Raw genomic sequence first — 23,970 nt, forward strand, 5'->3', positions numbered from 1 at the left:
TTCTTGGTGTTATGAACGCATCTAACATCAATCCTTGTTGTTTTCAGAGAATGAACACTTGGAGGACTAAGGGTCTGAGGACGGGAGGAGCAGCAACTAGGGGTAATCAGAATCCACCCCAGGCTCTAAGTGAAGGAGTGGCCATGCCGGTTAACCCAGCTGGGTTGACTAGTGCGGAGGTGAGGGAATGTCTAGCCTAGATGGCACAGGCCATCACGATGCAGGCCCAGGCTATGACTGCCCAAGTCAACTGGCAGGATGTTCAGAGGGAGAACCCACCGGTTCGCAGCATGGCTGACAAAATGCGAGATTTCACGAGGATGAATCCTCCTATATTCACAGGGGCTAAGACTTCAGAGGATACTCAGGAGTTTATAGACGAGGTGCATAAGATCCTGGTGTCCATGAGGGCCACTGATATTGAGAAGGCTGAGCTGGCTTCCTACCTGCTCAAGGATGTTGCACAGACTTGGTGCAAGATGTGGCAAGATAGTCGTGTCCTAGGTAGAGTGCCAGTCACATGGGAGTTGTTCAAGATAACATTTTTGGAAAGATTCTTCCCTAGAGAGATGAATGAGGCCAAGGTTGAGGAGTTCATCAACTTTAAACAAGGATCTATGACGGTTAGGGAGTATTCCCTGAAGTTTGTGAAGCTATCCAGGTATGTTACTTCCCTTGATATTTAATAGCAAGAATGAGGAGAGTACTTAGCTTTGTTGAAATTATCCAGGTATGCTACTTCCCTAGTTTCGAACAGCTGGCATGAGATGAGCAGGTTCCTCACAGGAATCAATGGAGACCTGGAGGAGGAGTGTCGGTTTGTGATACTCCATGATAATATGGACCTTTCTAGGTTAATGGTGCATGTCCAACAGGTAAAGGACAGCCGCAAGAGGAGAGGTGTTCATGATATTAGGAGGCCTAGGCCTCAAGATCAGGCAGATCCCAGCCATGGAGGCCATAGAAACAATTTTGGCGTCCGTGAGCAACCCAAATTCAAGAAGGGGCAAAAGAGTTCTGGGATTTCTAACCCTCAAAAAAATACAATACCTAGTGGAGGCAGACCCGAACCCAAGAGGGGCAATGGAGGTGAGATGCAAGAAGACTTGTGCTAAGTGTGGCCGAGCTCACAGTGGAGAATGCAGACAGGGCACTAATGCCTGCTCGGTTGTGGTAAGAGTGGACACATGGTCAGAGACTGTCCCCAGAACAGAGGTCAGGTTGGAGGTAATGCTCAGCCTAGGCCTACCCCACAGAGTGCAGCAGCAATTGAGCCTCCCAAGAGGAACAGATTTTATGCCCAGAAAGGCAGGGAGGAGCAGGAGAAGTCCAGTGATGTGGTCACAGGTATGCTGCAAGTATTCTCAACTACTGTTTATGCTTTACTTGATCTAGGGTCTACGCTTTCCTTTGTGACTCCTCTGCTTGCCCTTACTTTTGAAATACTACCTGAAGTTCTGCATGATCCTATAGTGGTTAGTACGCCTTTAGGAGAAAATGCAAGAACTGATAAGGTTAAAGAATTGCCCAATAGTTGTGAGTGGCAAGACTATGTGTGCAAACTTGATTCAGTTACCCATGCATGATTTTGATATTATTCTTGGCATGGACTGGATTCACAGCTATAATGCTTGCTTGGACTGTCGTAGTAGAGTGGTGAGTTTTCACTTCCCTAATGAAGAAGAGTTAGTCTAGGAAGGGTACAATCCAAATCGTCCTAACCCCTTGATTTCAAATCTTCAGGGCAATAAATGATGGCCAAGGGGTTACTATGTCATCTTATGAGTGTTAATGATTTAGATCATGACGTTCCTTTCATAGACTCGGTGCCTGTAGTAAATGAATTCCTAGATGTGTTTCCTGAAGATTTGCCTGGAGTCCCTCCCCTTCGAGATATTGACTTTGGTATCGACTTAGAACCTGATACAAAACCAATCTTAATTCCTCCTTATAGAATGGCTCCAGCAGAACTCAAAGAGTTGAAGCTGCAGTTAAAAGATCTCACTGATAAGGGTTTCAATCAGCCGAGCATATCCCCTTGGGGCCCTCCAGTGTTGTTTGTAAAGAAGAAAGATGGGACCCTTAGAATGTGTATCTATTATCGGCAGCTCAACAAAGTCACTATAAAGAATAAGTATCCACTTCCCAGAATTGATGATTTGTTCGATCAACTTTAAGGGTCTAGTTTATTCTCTAAGATTGATCTTCGTTCAGGGTATCATCAGCTTAGGGTTAGGGATGAGGATATACCAAAAACAGCTTTTCGTACCCATTATGGTCATTATGAGTTCTTGGTTATGTCATTTGGTATCACGAATGCACCTGCTGCATTTATGGATCTCATGAACAGAGTCTTCCGTGAATACCTTGACTCTTTCGTCATAGTATTCATTGATGACATTCTCATCTACTCTAAGACCAAGGAAGAGCATGAACAACATTTGAGACTAACCTTGCAGGTACTTAGACAGCATCACTGAGATCAGTGACCTTCCTGAGCCATGTTGTGTCCGATCAAGGTGTAGAAGTGGACCACAGAAAGACCGAAGCTGTTAAGAACTGGCCAAAGCCTCTTACTCCCACCGACATCCGTAGCTTTCAGGGATTGGCTGTTTACCACCGCAGGTTTGTGGAGGGATTTTCTTCCATTGCTGCCCCACTTACAGCCTTGACAAAGAAGAAATCCAAGTTTGAATGGACGGAGACTTGTGAGAAGAGTTTCCAGGAGCTCAAGGACAGACTCACTTCAGCCCCGGTGCTTACTCTGCCTAAGAGTGGCGAGAATTACACTGTCTATTGTGATGCATCTAGGGTTGGTTTTGGGATGTGTTTTATGCAGGCTGGTAAGGTGATAGCCTATGCTTCCAGACAGCTCAAGGTTCATGAAAAGAATTATCCCACTCATGACTTAGAGTTGGCAGCTGCGGTGTTTGCATTTAAGCTGTGGAGGCATTATCTGTATGGAGTGCATGTGGATGTGTTCACGGATCATAAGAGTCTCCAGTATGTGTTCACATAAAGGGAGTTGAATCTACGTCAACGCAGATGGTTGGAGCTGTTGAATGATTATGACATGAATGTGCACTACCATCCAGTTAAGGCTAATGTTGTGGCTGATGCTTTGAGCAGGATGAGCATGGAGAGTACAACCCACGTTGAGGATGAGAAGAAGGAGCTAGTGAAAAAGGTACATAGACTGGCCAGAGTGGGTGTGCGGTTGGTTGACTCTACTAGTGGAGATGTTTCAGTTCACCCTAGTTCTGAATCATCCCTGATAGTTGAAGTCAAAAAGGGTCAGCATCTTGATCCTATTTTGATGGAGCTGAAGAGCTCAGTGTTGTTAAAAACGAACGAGTCTTTCGCTTTGGGAGATGATAGCATAATTAGATACCAGAACCAACTGTGTGTACCAGATGTAGATGATTTACGGGCCAGGATTGTGGCAGAGGCCCATGGTTCCAGATATTCCATACATCCAGGTTCCACCAAAATGTATCATGATCTTAAGCAGATTTATTGGTGGGATGGAATGAAGAAGGATATTGCAGACTATGTGGCTAAATGTCCTAATGGTCAGTAGGTTAAGGCAGAGCATCTTAAGCCTGGTGGTCTGACTCAGATTATTGAGGTTCCGACTTGGAAATGGGAGCCCATTAATATGGACTTCGTGGTTGGTCTTCCGAGGACTAGGAGGCAGCATGATTCCATATGGGTTATTGTGGACAGATTGACTAAGTCTGCCCACTTTATCCCTGTGAGGTCTACTTACAAGGCCGAGGATTACGCGAGACTCTACATTGATGAGATTGTGAGATGGCATGGGATTTCTTTGTCTATTATTTGAGATAGAGGAGCTCAGTTTACTTCGTATTTCTGGAGATCTATCCAGAAAAGCTTGGGCACGCAGGTGAAACTTAGCACTGCCGTTCATCCTCAGACAGATGGGCAGGCAGAGCGCACCATTCAGACATTGGAGGACATGTTGAGAGTGTGTGTGATTGACTTCAGAGGTAACTGGGATAACCATCTACCTTTGATAGAGTTCTCGTATAATAATAACTATCACTCCTGCATTGGGATGACACCGTTTGAGGCATTGTATGATAGGAGGTGTAGATCTCCAGTTGGGTGGCTCGAGGTTGGAGAGTCATCCATTTTGGGTCCAGAGATCATTCACGAGGCCTTGGATAAAGTTAGAATGATTAGGGACAGGTTGGCTACTGCTTACAGCCGACAAAAATCATATGCAGATAACAGAAAGCGGCCTTTAGAATTTAACGTTGGTGAGCAGGTTTACTTGAAGATATCGCCTATGAAAGGGGTGATGAGATTTGGTAGGAAAGGAAAACTAATTTTGAGGTATGTGGGGCCATATGAGATCCTACAACGTGTGGGTGAGGTGGCCTATGAGTTAGCATTGCCTGCAGAACTAGCTTCTGTTCATCCAGTCTTCCATGTCTCTATGTTGAAGAAGTGCCTAGGTGATCCAGCATCAATCCTACCTGTTGAAGGTTTAGGGGTTGGTGAAGACTTGTCCTATGAGAAGGTACCTATTGAGATCTTAGACAGACAGGTCAAGCGGCTGAGGAACAAGGAGATTGCCACAGTGAAGGTATTATGGAGAAATCATCTTGTGGAGGGGGCTACGTGGGAGGTTGAGGCCGACATGAGACCCGCTATGCCCATCTTTTCAGCTCTTGAGGTTAGACGTCCTACTCGTAAGGCTATAGTTCCTTATCTCTTCGTATTTGTTACTATTGGCTGATTGTACATAGCGATTAAATTATGATCTGAATCGGCATTAAGATGTGTAATGGTAGTGTCATTCGGGGACAAATGTTCCTAAGGAAGAGATAATGTAACGATCCAAAAAAAATCAAATAAATAGGTATTTAAGGTGATTTAATTATTAATTAAAAATCTTAAATTTTAAGGTCATAATGGTCCTTTCGTGTATTAATTAAAATAAGCCAGATTTGTATTAATTTAATTTAAATTCTATTTGACTAAGTCTTGAATTTAGTCTCCTAATCCTAATAGTACTCTCTCTCTCACGCTTGTTAACTCTCTCTCTCACATTCTCCATCTTTCTCAGGTTATTTTGCCAAGCACAACAAAAACCAGAGAATACATCAACAGTTCTTCACACTTGAAGAACTCACATGAAATTTTTTAAAAATAAATAACCAAAAACATTAAGGCGAAGAGAAGTTGTTCGTTGAGTGCTGTGGACGTTGAGGTAACTTGGACTGAATTTTGGAGAAAGTTTTGGGCAGAAAATTCTTCGTTTGAACATGAATAAAGGTATGGTTTTCTCTCATGGAATTCTTTCTCCAAGAGTACTTTCTTTCGAACGTTTCTTAAACTCTTGAAACTAAGGTTGTTCCCCTTCGTATGTCCTTGTCCTTAGCTCCCTAACGAATTTGTAGGATGGGTATGTTGTGCTTCTAGATTTTTGCATGAATGATGTGTTTAAATTAAATACGAATGTGTTTATGTGCGGGAAATAACAATAATGATCATCAAAATATGACCGGAAAAGTTAATGTATATGCATGTATAGGGCAGTGTTTTAGTCATTGTTTTGGGGGTGTATAAGTTGTGTATATTATGTGTGTAATGGGTGTACAATGTGATGTTCATTATGATGAAGTATAGTGAATTAAATAACCACCTTTTAGCCAATCAAAATTATGAACAATGTGACTAAAAATGAGTTGAATAATGACAAGAAATTTCCAGATTTGAGTACTCTATGAAAAGGTTGAAATCTGGGTTTAAAAAGAATATTAAATAAGTGAGGTCAATGGGAATCGAACCCAAGACCTCACAGGTTAAGATGGCTGGAAAAAAAACGCATTAAGGGAGATTTGAACTGGGGTTGGAGGCCAGCGAAATTAAAAAAAAATGAAAGGAAGCGGAGGTGGGGGGAATCGAACCCTTGGCCCTGTTACGCAAGAAAATAAAATAAAAGGGGGGCTGGGGGCGGGGATCTAACCCACGACCCCAAGTTCGCAAAAAAGGAAAGAAAAAGGGGGGCTGGGGGCGGGAATCGAACCCACGACCCCCAGTTCGCGATAAAAAAAAGGAAACGCGAGTGGGAATCGATCCTACGACCTCAAGGCAGAAGAGTAGGCAAAATTTAAAAAAAATGAGGCTGTGGGGATTCGATCCCACAACCTCACTGCAGACGCCCCATTTAAATAAATTAAAGAAAGAGGGGTTGTGGGGGTTCGAACCCACCACCTCATAGTCTCCTCCTCAGCGAAATTAACTGAAAAATAAGGGGGGTTGTGGGGGTTCAAACCCACAACCTACCTATTCAAGCGAATTTAATTCAAAAATTAAAAAAAAAATTTAAATTAGAAATACAATTAAAATAGAAAATTAATTCTTTCATGTAAATATTGAGATTTAGATTAGAAGTCTTATTAAAGTTGAAAATTACTTCTTTCATGTAATTGAGATTTAAATTAGAATTCTAATTAAAATAGAAAATTATTCTTTCATGTAAATGATTGAAATTTAATTTAGAATTCTAATTAAAATAGAAAATTAATTATGTCATGAAAATGTTTATATTTAATTTAGAGTTCTAATGTTATGAATATTAGAAATAAAATCAATGAAAAATATAAATGATATCCAAATGATTCAAGATTTGGGTTCCCGTGCCCAAACCTCCGTATTGATACATAAGTCATACGTGAGTAAAATATTCAAGAATAATGCCATCTACTTAGATCAAAAATCAAGATCTTGGCATATATACAAAATACATAAGTCCTGTAATATATAATCTTAGGAAAGTAAGAATCACTTAACGAACTATAAATGAAGACCCATGGTTTGTATGTATAGACACATAAGTTTAACATACGTTCAAAAATAAGTGAACCTAAGATATGCGTAATGAAATGAAGAAATGAACATTCACGTAATAAGAGGTGAGTAACTATGAAAAATAAAGGTGCTAATAATGAAGAATGTGGTGACAATCATGGTGTGAGGCTAATGTATATGATGGAATTCATAATCATTATCTTCGACATAATATACAAAATGAATTAATAAATTTATTGGCAAGTGAAATTAAGAACAAGATTATTGAAAAAGTTATAAAAACAAAGTATTTCTCTATCATACTTGATTGAACGCTAGATACAAGTCATCAAGACCAAATGTCTTTTATAATACGGAGTGTAGATATTTCGACAACTCCAATAAATGTAACTGGATACTTCTTAGAATTCTTAAAAGTGGATGATACAAGTGGAAAGGCCTTTTTGAAGTTATTTTAGATGAAATAAAATGTATTTGACTTGATATTGATAATTTAAGAGGACAAGGATATGATAACGGATCTAATATGAAGGGAAAACATCAAGGAGTACAAAAAAGACTTCTTGATATAAATCCTAGATCATTTTATACACCATGTGGTTGTCATCATCTAAATTTGGTACTTTGTGATATGGCTAAGTCTTGTACGAAAGCTATATCATGTTTTGGAGTGGTACAACGTATATGTTCACCTTTTCTTCGTCTACTAAACGGTGAAATTTTTTAAAAGATAGTATATCTAGTTTAACTCTTAAATCATTGTCACAAACACGGTGAGAAAGTCGTATTGATAGTATTAAATCAAAAAGGTTTCAAACTCCACAAATAAGAGATGCTTTATTTAAATTAGAAGAAGTTAGTGATGATCCTAAAATTAAAAGTGAAGCTCACTGTTTAGCAATTTTTGAGCTTGAAAATTTTGAATTTTTATTGGGTATGACTATTTGGTATGATGTATTATTTTTCGTAAATTCAATTAGCAAAAGTTTATAATCAAAAGATATGCATATTGATGTCGCTATCGATCAATTAAGAGGTTTAGTTTCTTTTTAAAAAAAATATAGAGAAAAAGGATTTACAAATGCTATGATTTCGGCTAAGGAAATTGCATTAGAGATGAATATAGAACCCGTATTTCGTAAGAAACATGTAATTTATAAGGAACAAACAATTTGATGAGAATGTTGATAAAGAAATCACAAGATCCCTTGAAGATGCATCTAGAGTTGATTACTTTTTATTCATAGTAGACCAAGCCATCTTTTCACTTCAAAATAGATTTGCACAATTTGAAGTATATGAAAATATTTTTGGTTTTCTATTTAGTGGGAAAAAATTGAGATCATTAGATGATGAGAATTTAAAAAAATATTGTCTTAATTTTGAATGTTCCTTAAACATAATACTCACTCCGATATTGACGGTTTAGACTTATTTTATGAATTTAAAGTGTTAAGGAAAGTCATAAAAGTAGAAGATAATACTCTAATTGAGATACACAATTAAATAAAAAGACTTAATTATTTTTCAAATGCTTACATTGCTTATAGAGTAATGTTAGCAATTCCCGTAACAATTGCCTCAGCAGAAAGAAGTTTTTCAAAATTAAAAATAATAAAATCTTATTTAAGATCGACAATGTCTCAAGAAAGATTAAGTGGTTTGGCTATATTATCGATTGAAAAAGAATTATTAGAAGAGATTGACTACACAAAAATTATTAACAACTTTGCATCTCAAAAGTTAGAAAAATAGATTAAGAAGAAATCATTTATAATTTTTTTAAGGCTTCTAATTTGATTTTGGCCTTAGGCTACCAACGAGTTTGAGCTGCCTGCTCGAGGGAACCAAAACTATCAAGCCAGTACCAGGAAAATACTACCAATTTGATAGTACCCTGTTTATGGAGGGATTATAAGAAATGCATTTATGTTGAAAAGAATGAAAGATCTAAAGATAGAGGTATTTTTTATTAAAAAAAAAACAAGATGAATTTAAAATCGATTTGGTTAAATATTAAGCATGAGTCACAATAAGTATTTTGAATTTAGGTGTTGTTTCCTATCATTTCATAACGTATTGTATTTGTACGACATAATGTCGTTGACATACAGAGTTTTGATAGATCATATTATTTATTTATTGTCCTTGAATTCCCCTTTAAATTGAATTGATCTTTTAGTTAGTCAAAAGGTGCAGAGTGCAATTTTAGTTGTTCAACAGTTCATACAAGGCATACACAATAAAAGCTTACTTCAGTACTTCACCTTTGAGTCTGTTCAGTGAGATGACGAGTTTTTAATTCTTAGTCGGTCACATCGCAATCAAGTATTAATAGTCGATTTCTCTTGGCCCAATAACTAGTTCTGCGACATCCGTGTAGGTGTCAACATTGGACCTAGACTATTATCAGAGCCAGACCCACTGATTCTTGTTACAATATTTCGTAATGTTAAAACCGCTATCTTATCTATACTCTAGTTTCATGTCTTGATCAAGTGTGTGGTCTAATATGACCCATAGGGCAGATTTTATTAATTATGCATAGAAAGAAAACATTTCAACAACGTATGGCTGGCCCAGCAGTGGCCAATCACCAAAATCTAATCAATACACCTAGTGTTGTTAAGCATCTCAAACACTAATGCTTGAATCTTCTGAAATATCCCTCTAATGTATTGTCGTCTTCAGCTGGGAAGCTCAAACGTAGATGGTGTGACATCTGTGGCTGGACAAGTTCTCCATGACTCCTGCTCCTTCTTTGGTAAGAATCCTTCAAACCTACATCTACTGTTGTTAAGAATCTCAAACACTAATGAATCAATTTCTGAGACATTTACACTTGAGTTACTTCTTTTGTATAACAGTGTGTCAAGGCTTCTCTAATTGCAACGGCTTCCACTTCTAAGTTACTGTTGTTATTAACATGTACTCATAAGGTTAGTCAAAACAGAAACAGAAATAAGATGAAGTAGACAAAAAATAAAAAATCCAAGTACACAGAAACTATTGTGTCTCCTTAAGAAATTTAATCCCCTCACTGTATCCGAGGTTATGGATTAATTTCTCCCAAGATAAAACGGATTAATCTTGTAAAGAAATAGCGGTACCTCAAACTTCTTTAACTTCAGTAAACTTAAGAACAACAAAAAGTCACAAAAACTCAGTCGATCGACATTTTGATTTTGAGAGAAAATACGTGCAGAGAAGGAAAAAAAATTCAGTGTCTGAAAAACAAAAAATGACTTCCTTTTATAGGCATTTTCAACAAGAAAGGTGTCTGTTCAGACCCGTTTTATCTAGAAAGTTGCATCTTTTGGGGAATATATTAACTTTTTAGAAATTGTGTCTGTTGGAAAAGTAACGACTTTTCGGAAAGAGTAACAACTTTTTGGAACGTTAACTAATTAACTAACGTCCTGAATTAATTTATAAGAGATGAGATTAAAAAGATTTATTTGATTAACAAAAATTAATTAAAAAAAATTTTGTAAAAAAAAATTATCAATCAAATCATTTGACAAATTCAAATCCAGATCTGAACCTGAAGTCAAGGTCGAGCGAGCAACAACAACGGCGCGACGGGGCACCTTCTTCTTAACTCTTTAAGAAGTAAAGGAAGTGTTTCCTTATATAAGGACAACAATTTTACTTTCTTTTTCCGATATGGGAAAAATGACTTTTCATTTGCACTCTACAAATGACTTTTTATTTTCCCTCCAAATTGGTTCCCTCACTTTTCCATATTCTCTCTTTTCTTTTCCCATTCACACGTTTCTAAACCCAACAATACCCCACATGAATGGAAATGACTATTGTTAAAACATATGCATGAAAAATTTGTGTGTCTTGTAAGTAAGGGTTAATTGCATCTGGATAAGTAGGTTTCCCTTTAAACTTTCCGTAGTGAACATATATTGGATATACTCGATCAATCGGTAGATTTGTTATCTTTGAACCGTCGAGCTTTGGTGTATACCTAGACAACATAAGTCAACAATCAACCCTTGAAATATTCTTAGTTCTCATTGTTTTGTTCGTTTCATCCATGAACACATCTCAGATAGTAATTGCTTAGAGAACTGGTCTTACCGGATTCTCCTTGAAGCGGCTTACACTTCACACTCACATAGGTGATTTATAGATGTGTTATCCTGTAGATACACTATTTGATATACCTTGTATCAAACTTAGAAACCATTAAAAAGTTCTTATGTCTTTATCCTGGTTACTGAACATTGTCTCATTGTGAGAATGGACCTAAAAATAATTTTTGACAATGTTGAACCATCATCATGACTTTGTTTTATCTCCTTGAACCTAGATCTTGGGATCTCCAATCTTCTAGGTAGAGTTACCGCCATGATGACTTATTCTCAGTCATAGTCCCATTCACGTCGATGATTTCTCAACTCCCTCTCTAGCTAGGCCTTTTGTAAGTGGATCCGACACATTATCCTTTGACTTCACATAGTCAATTGTGATGATTTCACTAGAGAGTAGTTTTCTCACAGAGTTATGTCTTTGTCTTATGTGACGAGACTTGTCGTTATACATAACGCTTCCAGCCCTTCCTATTGCATCTTGACTATCATAGTGTATGCATATAGGGGCCATTGGTTTGAGCCAAAATGGAATATCTTCTAAGAACTTCCGGAGCCATTCAGCTTCTTCACCTGTCTTATCTAAGGCGATGAATTCAGACTCCATTGTAGAGCGATCTATACATGTCTGTTTGGATGATTTCCAAGATATTACTCCTCCACAATAGTAAAAACGTATCCACTTGTGGATTTTGTTTCAGTTGACCCAGTAATCCAATGTGCATCGCTATATCCTTCAAGAACTGCTGGATATTTGTTGTAATGCAAAACATTGTTTTTTGAGTGTCATTTAAGTATCCCAAAACTTCTTCATTGTCAGCCAATGATTTTGATTAGGATTACTTGTGTATCGACTCAGTTTACTAATATCGCAAGTATGTTCGGTCGTGTACAATTCATGACATACATAAAATTTCCCAACACTCTGGCATAGTCCAATTGAGATTGACTTTCACCTTTATTTTTTGCAAGATGAAGGTTCACATCAATTGAAGTCTTTGCCCTTTTTGAATTCAAATATTTGAATTTTTCAAGTACCTTTTTAAGTATAATGAGTTTGAGACAATGCTAGACTGTTAGGAGTTTTGAGAATTTTAATTCCCAATATCACATCAGCAACTCCTAGGTCTTTCATATTAAACTTACTAGCGAGCATACACTTAGTAGCTTTTATATTGATAATGTCCTTGCTCATTATCAGCATGTTATCCATATATAAGCATACAATAACTTCCTGATTTGGAGTATCTTTAATGTAAACACATTTGTCGCATTCATTGATCTTAAATCCATTTGACAACATGGTTTAATCAAACTTTACATGTCATTGCTTCGGTGCTTTTTTTAGTTCATAAAGTGACTTAATAAGTTTGCACACTTTCTTTTCTTTACCAAGACCTACAAAGCCCTCAGGCTGTTTCATGTAAATTTCTTCTTTCAGCTCTCCATTTAAGAAGGCGATTTTCATATCCATTTGATGGATTTCAAGACCGTAAACTGCAGCTAGGGCAATTAACATCCTAATTGATGTAATCCTAGTCACTGGCGAGTATGTATCAAAATAATCAAAACCTTCTTTTTGTCTAAAGCCTTTGACAACAAGTCTTGCTTTATATTTGTCAATAGTTTCATCATCTTTCATCTTCCTTTTAAAAATCCATTTTGAACCCAAGGGTTTGTTTCCTGGAGGAATATCAACCAACTCCCAAGTATGATTGCTTAGGTTTGATTCAATTTCACTATTGACAGCCTCGTTCCAATAAGTCGAGTCCTAGATAACATTGCTTCCTTGAATGTTTGAGGCTCACTTTCAAGAAGGAATGTTACAAAATCAGATACAAATGAAGTGGATGTCCTGTGACGTTTAATGCACCTTGGACTCTATTAATTGGTTTCATTCTCTTTTGGTTCTTCTCGGAGTTGTTTAGACCCCCCACTAAATGACTCAAGCCTAGTTTTATACGGATAGATATGTTCAAAATTTTTTTAGCACTATCTGATTCCATTACCGCATTGTCATGAATATCTGGATGTTTGGACTTATGAACCAAAAATCAACATGCCTTACTGTTTGTGGCATATCCAATGAATACACAATCCACTGTCTTAGGCCCTATTTTTACCCTCTTAGGTATAGGAACTTGGACTTTGGCTAGACACCCCCACACTTTGAAATATTTCAAGTTGGGTTTTCTACCTTTCCATTTCTCATATTCAATTTGTTGTAAGGATATCTTTCCCCCCACAAGTTATGTTGTAAATCTTAACTAATAAGTAATGCATTCATCATTTCTTTTAAAATTCGGTTTTTCCTTTCTGCAATTCCATTAGATTGGGGAGTGTACGGAGCAGTACTTGATGGATTATTCCATTTTCTAAACATATTTCTGGAAATGGAGATTCATATTCTCTGCCTCTATCACTTCTGATAATTTTGATCTTTTTATCCAACTGATTTTCAACTTCAGTTTTATATTGCCTAAATGCACCTATTGCTTCATCCTTACCATTTAGCAAATAGACATAACAATATCTAGTGCATTTGTCAATAAAAGTTATGAAATACTTTTTCCCACCACGTGATGGTGTTGACTTCATGTCACAAATATCAATGTGAATCAGTATTAAAGGATTTGAATTCCTTTGAACATATTTATAAGGATGCTTAGCATACTTAGATTCAACGCAAATTTGACATTTTGATTTATTGCACTCAAATTTTGGTAAAATATTTAAGTTAATCAGTTTTCACAAGGTTTTGTTATTAACTTGTCCCAAACTTTCATGCCATAAACATTTGGAATCAAGCAAGTAAGAAGAAGCATAATCTTTATTCATATCAACTTCAATTACATTGAGTTTGAAAAGGTCATCACTGAGTCTACATATATATCATTCTTAATTACTACTACTTTATCAGAGACAAATACACATTTGAATTCATTCTTAGTCAGAACTGGAATTGAAACTAATTTTTTTCTCAATTCTGGAACATACGAGACCTTGTTCAAAGTCACCACCTTACCTGATGTCATCTTTAATAGGACCTTGTCAGTTCCTTCCACCTTTGCAACAACGGAGTTTGCCATAAACAAGTTTTCAACAGTAGGTGTTGGAGTATATGATGAAAATAATTATTTATTGGCACAAACATGGCATGAGGCACTAGAATCTATCCACCATTCTCTTGGACTTCCAACCAAGTTACATTCTGAAAGCATTGCACAGAGATCGTCCATTTCTCCTTTGGATTCAGTCGAGTTTCCTTGATCCTTCTTTTTCTTGTCCTTCTTAGGACCCCGGCATTCAGTAGCCCTATGGCCACATTTACCACAATTGAAGCAACTTCCACTGAATTTCTTCTTAGGAGGATTGCTTTTTTAACGAGAGGTTTTTTTTCTTTTCTTTAATTTTGTGGGATCTTTTTCAACAATATTTACTCCAGATATTGCTGAGTTACCACGTGACCTCTTTTCTCCAGCCTTATTATCCTCTTCGATTCTCAACCTTACTATGAGATCTTCAACAATCATCTTCTTGGGTTTATGTTTCAAGTAGTTTTTGAAGTCCTTCCACAATGGAGGTAACTTCTCAATAATAGCAGTCACTTGAAAGGCATTATTCACAATCAATCCTATATTAAAGATTATGTGAGTATTAAAGAAAAACTTAATATTTCTAACATAGCATTAAATAGATTTATACCTTTAGCAAGGAAATCATGGATTATGACCTGCAGTTCTTGAACTTGGGTGACGACGGTCTTACTGTATATCATCTTATAGTCCAGAAACAATGAACTTCTTCATTCCGGCATCCTCTATTTTGTACTTCTTTTCTAAAGCATCCAGAGTTCTTTTGAGGTTTTGACATTACTGTACACATTGTATAGATCATCTTGCAGGCCACTCAGAATATAATTTTTATACAAAAAATTTGAGTGTGTCCATGCTTCTGTTACCAAGAATCGTTCTTCAGGCGGAGTATCATCCGACATAACAGGAACATTCATATTAATGAACCTCTGCAGACTTAACGTAGTGAGATAGAAGAACATCTTCTGTTGACATATCTTGAAGTCGACTCAAGAAAACTTTGCAAGTTTCTCAATCGGCGCTAAGGAAGCAATTGAATGATTGTGTGCAACCGATGTTATTGCAGCACTTACTGTTGCAGCACTAGACAAAGTAATAATAATGCGAAATTTATTCAGGATATAGACAGGATGGGAAAACATGATTTAGTAATTATTTCATAACAGATATGTAACAAATATGGAATCTCTACCTACTTTCTTCAATAAACTCTAGACTTGAAAATTTTGTAAAAATGTATTTTCCTCAAAAAAAAAATCTATTTAATATCAAGTTGTTTTTTTCCGATTGAAAAAGCAGGACAACGATATATCATCCAATAAAACAGAACAAAACAAAAATCTAGTGTCATTTTAAAAGTTTCCTCTACAATTGGCGATATCAAGAAATTCATCCCTCCTCACTGTTTTCAACGATCTCTTGTTCGTTCCTTCTCATATCTTGTTCAAGATCTCATCCTTGTCTCCATCTTGTATTATATTGCCACCATTTACTTCCAGCTCCTTACGTCTCCGTGTTGTTACCTAGCATGGCCTATTTACTCGATTGCTCAAGGTTGTTTCTACTGGAATATGGATGATTGTCCATGAATTAGGACACCAGGCCTTCAGTGATTACCCGTGGATAAATGATACTATTGTTCTCATCGTCCACTCTGTACTTTTAACACCAAACTTATCATGGAAATATACTCATCGTCGTCACCACTTCAACACTAGCTCCCTTGAGTATGATGAAGTGTATGTGCCAAGGATAAAATCCCAAGTAACCTGGCTCACCAAGTATTTGAACAAGAATCCATTAGGACGAGTATTTGTACTTGCCACCACCCTCAATCTTGGGTGGCCTTTGTACTTGAACTTCAATGCCTCTGGCAGACCTTATCCTTGCTTTGCAAGTCACTATCATCCACATGGACCGAGTTATTATGATCGCGATAGGCTACAAATCTATATATCAAACGGAGGTGTAATTGCAACTACTTATGTGTTGTATCGCATTGCTTTGGCACAAGGGCTAACTTGGCTTGTATGTATCTATGGAGTGCCCCTCCAAATCATGAACATCTTTATAGTGTTAATTACTCTCTGAAAAATACTTACTCTTCATTGCCACATTATGATTCATCAGAAAGGGATTGGCTAAGAGGAGCTCTAGCTACGATAGACTGAGACTTTTGTGTACTAAATAAGGTCTTCCACCACATTCCGGATGCTCACGTCTTGCATCATCTATTCTTAACGATTCCACATTACCACGCACCCGAGGCAAACATAGAAATCAAGCCATTACTAGGAGAATACTACCAATTTAATAGTACTCCTTTTTATAAGGCATTATGCAGGGATTATAAGGAGTGCATCTATGTGGAAAAGGATGAAAGTTCTAAGGAGAGTGGTATTTTTTGGTATAAAAACGAGATGAATTAAAAATTGATTTGGATAACATGAGTCACAATAAGTATTTTGAACTGAGGTCTCTTTATAATTTGTTAGGATTGTCGTTTTCATACCGTGTTGTATTTGTATTACATTATGTGGTTGAAATGCAATATTTTGATAGACTAAATTATTATTGTCCTTGAATCATATAGTTAAACAAAGGTGCAGAGTGCACAATTTTCGCCAATATCCTGAGCAGTCTCATTATGAGGCCTACGCGTTGAGGAACTTCCATTGTATCTGCAGACGAGGCAATGATTTCAAGTACTAGCTAGTCCTTGGCGTGAGCAGGTACATAATAGGACCATGTTTTTTGGCTAGTTATTCTAGATATTGGTGTGGTTTTTTCTCTTTTGTATATTTTTCAACAGTTCATACACAATAAAATACTTACTTCAGCACTTCACCTTTGAGTCAGTCCACTTAGATGTTTTGTTCAGTTGAAATGTAGCCATGTTGACGGATTTTTAGAGTTGATTTTTCATACGGTCATTCAACTAATGTACTTAGAAAGTCACTTTTATTGGCGCGACCTGCTAAGAAATTCACGTCAGCAAAATTAATCAAAAATATCAATTGAATTGGTTGACTGACTTTGTAGTTGATACGACAATTAACATTAGTTGAGTGAACGTTTGAAAAATCAACATGAAGTATATTAAGAGGATCATGAGTAAATAGCATCGTTGTACTATAAATGTTTTCATAATGAAAAATACTGGAATCTAAACCACATGGAGCTATCAAAAATACATTTGGCCTCTTTAGTTTATTACTATTATCTACAAATTTATTTTCAGATCTAGTCAACCTCCAAAAGATGCAAGAGGAATTTTTCCATACTTAATCAGAGATCTCGAGTTTGATCCATGAGAATAGAGAAATTCTTGATAAGAAACGCTTCTAATTTAGATTCCTTATGCCAAGGGAATCTAGACTAGTCAAAACCAAGTTTCGAATATCAGATGGTAAATTAAAAAAAGAGTTGATCAGATCTCTTGTTCTATAAAGATGAGAACTCTGTAACTTTCAGGTAAGGGTAAAAGGTGTCTTTAACTTTTGAGGTATTTCCATTTGACTTCACTCTCATTCTTCACATAGCAAATTTAATTGTTGCAGGCTCGGGATTGAAGACAAAAATGGGAGCCTACAGTGGTAATATGTCTGCTCCAACAACTAAAACAGAACAAAAGAAAAATCCTCTCAAAAGGTTACCAAGTTCAAAACCCCCTAGCTATGTTGATGATTTGATAAACTTCGAGGATGATTAAACTCCATTTACCCTAATAAATGTTGTTGATAAGGGGAACTGGTGATTATGTTTGGCAACATCAAAAAGAGGGAAAAAGTTATATTGATGTTTTGATGATTTGACAAACTTCGGGGATGATTTAACTCCAGTTACCCCAAGAATTCTTGTTGATAGGGGGAACAGGTGAATAAGTATGTTATCATCAAAAAGGGGGGAAATGTTAGTTCGAGCTGAGTTGAGATGTTAGCTCGAACTTGATATGAAGTTTTGATGATTTAACAAACTTATCGATCTAACAAGGAACCAGATCCTTGTTACTGGAACTGCTGACAGTGAGATGAATGATAAACTCAATGTGAGGTATATTTGTGTGCTATCATCAAAAAGGGGGAAAATGTTATATTCAAGGTGTTTTGATGATCTTCACAAATGCGGAGACCTGGTCCCTGTCAAAGTGCTCTCATCCAGATACAAATGGGGTACAGCCGTAAAAGTTATCATGTTAGGTGGTAGGTGAAAAGTGTAGCGTCCTACACCAATAAGAAGAGTGAACGAGATTGTATGTTTCAATATCTCACAAATGCAGGGACCTGGTCCCTGGCAGAGTTCTCTCCATCTGATACATAATGGTGTACAGCTGTAAAGTTGTCCTGTCAGTGGTAGGTGAGGCGCCAGCGTACTAATCCAATCAAAATAAAAAAAGGTTGTTTGTCCAACGGTTAATAACTCTTTATGGTTGATACTTTCAACATGACAAACAACATATTAAGTTCATTCATTCAAGAAGAGAGAGAGAGCAACAAGTTCTTTTCAAGAACTCAAGCATCAAAGAACGCAGTAAAGGACCTGGTCCCGGGAAGTCTGCGCACGAGAAAAGGACGAAAAGACAACTGTCAAAAGTTGCCAACTCTAAGGGGTTGGTGCACAACTTTTCTTGACAGCAGGCTCTCAGCCAATAGCCTCGTCCCAAGGGTTTGTGTTCATTTGAATATAGTCTCTTCTCCAATAGCACAAACACAAGTTTTGGCAAACAAAGTTTTGGATTTCAGAAAATCCAAAAGCTCAAAAAGCAAAGGTCATCTTCAAAAAGTGTCATCCAAACACCAACAAGTACCTAATAGAGCTACAAGATATATAGTTGTCTTAGGATTATATCTTCCGTGCTTACATTGTAAATCTGTTCCAACTCTATAAAGGATTCAGATATTTGTTTTAGGTTTGTAAAAATCTAAATCAGTTAAGGTTAACTGATTTAGTGGGAAACATTGATTTGTTGCTTAGTCAAATTCTAAGTCATCTAGAGTTAGGTGGTTTGGTGGGCAGTGTGGTATCCGCTATAGAAAATTCTAAATCATCTGGAGTGTGGTGGTTTAGTGAGCGGTGTTGTATCCGCTTAGGCTCTTCAAGTAATAGGTAGATTACTTGATAGTGAGATTAGTAACTTTTTCTCACATTGGTTGTAATTGGGTTTCACTTCTGCTTAAGAAGATTAGTAAAGACGGTTGTAAATCTTGTGCAACAGGTCGTGGTTTTACTCCCTTGAACAATGAGCTTTCCACGTAAACTGTCTGTGTTGTGTTCTTTGTATTGTTTACTCTATTACTCTATGGCACTGTTTTTGCTGTGTCAAGGGACCTGGTCCCTCTGATAGTGTTGTTTCTGAAGCTGGACTTTTAGACAACCCATTTCAGTATTCCAGTTAAAATTCCACTTGATTTTACATGTATGCTACCATCAAAATAAATTATGCGTCACGACATGTGGAGGTAGCTTCTCTTTTTATCATTTTGAGAAGTCTAGATAAGTATGTTCTGGTCTATTTGATTAGTGAGAAGATGTACTTGAAATGTTGATCCTGCTCTTCTTTTTGAAAATGTATGTCCATGACCATGATGAGGGTGTGAAGAACTTAGCATTTGATTATCCAAACAAATAATTTGACGTAGTTCCTTTTACTGGAATCTATAATGCCATGTGATTTTTCAAAAAAAATTCTCAATGTTCTTTGAAAAAACATAGGATCTAACCGAATGTTTCTTTGTTTTGAAGGATATTAAGCTCTTATTTACTCAATGCACCTATTAGAAAGAAAATATGACACATTTTTGACAAAGGAAGATAATCAGTTAGAGAATGCATTGTCTTATTTGTCATTTTTCAGGAGAATACATAACAAGAATGGAACTCTACCTTCAGAAAAATTTTGCTGGATAGATTTAAAAAAACTCTATTTAAAATAAGAAATGAAGGAACTGATTACTTCCATATGTGCAAGTTAGTGTTCATTAACATTCTTACATATGTGTAAATTTTTTGCCTTCATAGTGGCTTCTCTAATTACTTGTCAAATATGTGTTGCTTTATAAGTTCAACTTTTTTTTGAAATACAATGTCAGTACTGTTTTATTGTTTGTAATAGCTAATATTTTTGTGTTACTTCTGCTTTTGCTGAAATTTCTGCATTCATCTCAATTATTTTTTGTAAAATGATTGCTAAAATTCAAAAATATTGTATAAGGTTCAGTTAAAGAGGGCGAATTCACTCTTAATTTTAAATTTTCAGGTATGAGTTTCTGACTCCGTCATTTCCTCTTTCAAGTAAACAATGGAGAGAGGTAGAAGATGTAGAAGTATCAAGAGAAATGATTACGACAAGGCTGGACTTAACTCATTTGATATGATTTGGATTTTTCGATTGACATAAAATCATTACTTCTATTTACTCAACTGGATTCTTATCAAGTAAATGAGTGATGGTATGTATAATTCAGAACATAAAACATGTTCTCTTGCAAGCACCAAATCAACATTTACTGAAGTCATGCGCAGAATTAAATGAGTGAAGGGATAAGAAATCGACGGTGAAAGTTGGTTTGCTATGTTATGTTGTATGGTTTTTATACAGTGTCGTTAAATTGTATAGGTAAGACTGATGTACCAGCTTTCTAGAGAAAGAAGTCGGAGTTGATCTAGCTAACAAGCTCGAGGAATTTGGAAGAACTATGTAGGAAAAGTTGTTGGGAAGAACAAGAAGACACTACTATTTGGCTTGTACCACCTGTGCATAATTTTTTTAAAAAGATTTGTGGTTGTCTTTTCCTAACATTTGCTTTCTTTCTAAACTTGCAGAATCGTGATATATGATTTCCACTATATCAATCATATAAGCTTATGCAAGTTCAACTGTATGATTTTTCATGTGCTATTGTTTCCCTCTATTTTAATTACTTTGGTGGCTATCATTTTGTTTGTAAAAAAATAACTATGCAAGGCATTCACTACATGAAGTATCCAATGTTTGGGCCCATGCTGGTACGGGCCGTGCCTATCTAGTATATATATAAGAATAAAAGTAGTCAGTTTTATGCAAAATAAAGAGGGAAAAAAATTTCGACCTCAGAGGATTGGTATTTTTCGCGGAGAAAATGAATTACAATAAAGACTGACCTCTTGATGTCGGTAATAAATAAAAATAAACTAATAACCATATTTTATTTTTTCCAAATTAAATATAAAAAACAAAATTGAGAAATATTTAGATTTAATATTATTTAATCGACTTTCGGAGGACAATTTTATGTAAAATAAAAAACAAAAAATATTATAATACCGACATCCGGACGTCGATAAAATTAAATAGTATATAATTATATTAATTTTTATTAAAATATTTGTATAATGACTTCCATAAAATTAGTGAATTAATATTTTTAATAAACTTTAAATACAATGTCTTCCGGATGACGGTTTTATATAAATTAAAAAATAAATTAATATAAAATATTGACACATGAGATCGGTATTTGTCTTTCATCCATATTCAAATAGCGACATCATGAGGTCGGTATATTACTTTTCGTCCAAATACTGACGTCATAAAGTCGATATTTTTATTTCATCCAAGTGAGGCGGTATCTTTTCTTCATCCACATATCGACCCCATGAGGTCGGTGATGTTATTTCAGTTAAATACCGACATCATGAGGTCGGTTTTGCGTAAATCAAAAAATAAAAAATATTATGATACCGACTTCCGAATATCGATAAAATTAAATATCATGCAATTTAATTAGTTTTAATTTAAATATTTATGGCTTTCAAAAACATAATATTTTCAATTAACTTTAAATATAAATCGTACTCCGTATGACGGTTTACATAAGTTAAAAAATAAACTAATATAAAATACCGACTTCTCGATGTCAATATTATTTATTTAATATGATTCCTTTTATTTTCTTAAAATTTAATATGATGCCGACCTCATGAGATCGGTATTTATATTATATTTAATTCATTTTAATAAAAGCGACATCCAGAGGAGGTTGTTTTGTTTAAAATATTTCTAATAATCATAATTTCTATTATTTAGCATAATACTAAAATTTCATTTGACACTTACAATTAATAGTTCAAAAAATGTAATAATCTTGTATAGTTTTATCAAATAAAAAGTTAGGCTTCGTGGAAAAAATAAAAACATATATATGTAATCCATATTTAGAGTATGAAACTATGTTGATATGAATTAGGATATAATTATACTTATATAGAGTAATGTACAAAACTATAAGTCCGTCGTCTAATCATGAACTTAATATCTCATGTTATGATGTAGAGGTGAAAAGCTAACATCTAATCTATTTCATTATGAAATGTGAGATAGTATTATTATATACTTTCGATCTTGAATGTATGTCAAGTGTACTGATCACTTCTTAATTATGATGACATGTAAAGGATACTTCATCTGAGTATGAAATACGTTAATTAATTATATATGAAATACATAATCAATTAAATAAATATCGATGATCAATTTAAATATTGATAAACTTTCATTGATCAATAAAATTAAATTTATATAATTAAGAGGTGTATAATTTAAATTTATAAATTAACTTGATCGATAAATTAAATTTATATAATGAAACTTTTTTTGTTTATATATATATATATATATATATATATAAAATATATATATANTCATGATGTTGATATTTATTAAATATTGTTAAATTTAGATAATTATTTCAAAAAATATCGATATTTCGTGGTTGGTAAATTAATTATTCTAAAAAATATTGATTAAACACTTCTCTTTAAAAAAAAATAAAGAAGGATAATATCAAAACCCCAAAGAGGTTGGTATATTTAAATTATTATTTTATTTAAATAATATCGACTTCACGATGTTGATATTTATTAAATATTGTTAAATATAGATAATTATTTAAAAAAATACCCATATTTCGTGGTCGGTAAATTAATTATTCTAAAAAATGCTGATTAAACACTTCTCTTTAAAAAGAAAGAAGGATAATATCAAAACCCCAAAGAAGTTGGTATAGTTAAATTATTATTTTATTTAAATCATATAGACTTCATGATGTTGATATTTATTAAATATTGTTAAATTTAGATAATTATTTCAAAAAATATCGATATTTCGTGGTTGGTAAATTAATTATTCTAAAAAATATTGATTAAACACTTCTCTTTAAAAAAAAATAAAGAAGGATAATATCAAAACCCCAAAGAGGTTGGTATATTTAAATTATTATTTTATTTAAATAATATCGACTTCACGATGTTGATATTTATTAAATATTGTTAAATATAGATAATTATTTCAAAAATACCGATATTTCGTGGTCTGTAAATTAATTATTCTAAAAAATATTGATTAAACACTTCTCTTTAAAAGAAAAAAAGGATAATATCAAAATCCTAAGTCAAATATCTCTCTCTCACTCCTCCCTCATTGAACCACCGCCTGCCGCCCATCCAGCCTGCTCCGGCTGCCGCCGCCCATCCCACCTTGCCCCGACAGGCGCTACCCACACCATCTGCAGGTTGCGTGCAGCAGTGGGTCGCACCTCCGCACTGGAGGTCGCTCCGCCTCCATCGCACCGGTGCCGCAACCATCATCATCTTGCACAGTGGGTCGTTGCCGCTCCATCTCTTTAACTCAAGGTGAATTTTTTAGAACCTTACTAACAAATCTTTTTTGTTTCCATTTAGTTGAAGTGTCTCAAAATTAGAGTTCTTATATATTCAGTTTAATTTATTCTTTTTGTTTTCCAGAATTTGCTTGCATTCTTGTATGCATCTCTCTTAAAAGATGTTTATTGAAGTGCTTGAAGTGTTATTAGAATATCTAGTTGAAAATATATTTCCCAAATATGTTTATTGAAGTGCTTGAAGTGTTATTATTAAGGTAGAATTGTAATGTT

The 23,970-nt window shown here is 35.3% G+C and overlaps 1 pseudogene; it reads left to right on the forward strand.

The window, feature by feature from the left end:
• The first annotated feature begins 200 nt into the window (after nt 1-200).
• LOC114075300 lies at nt 201-16,306 on the forward strand (annotated as a pseudogene).
• The last annotated feature ends 7,664 nt before the right edge of the window (nt 16,307-23,970 follow it).

This window comes from Solanum pennellii, chromosome 12 (assembly GCF_001406875.1).
Source record: "Solanum pennellii chromosome 12, SPENNV200".
In the NCBI taxonomy this organism is placed as follows: Eukaryota; Viridiplantae; Streptophyta; class Magnoliopsida; order Solanales; family Solanaceae; genus Solanum; species Solanum pennellii.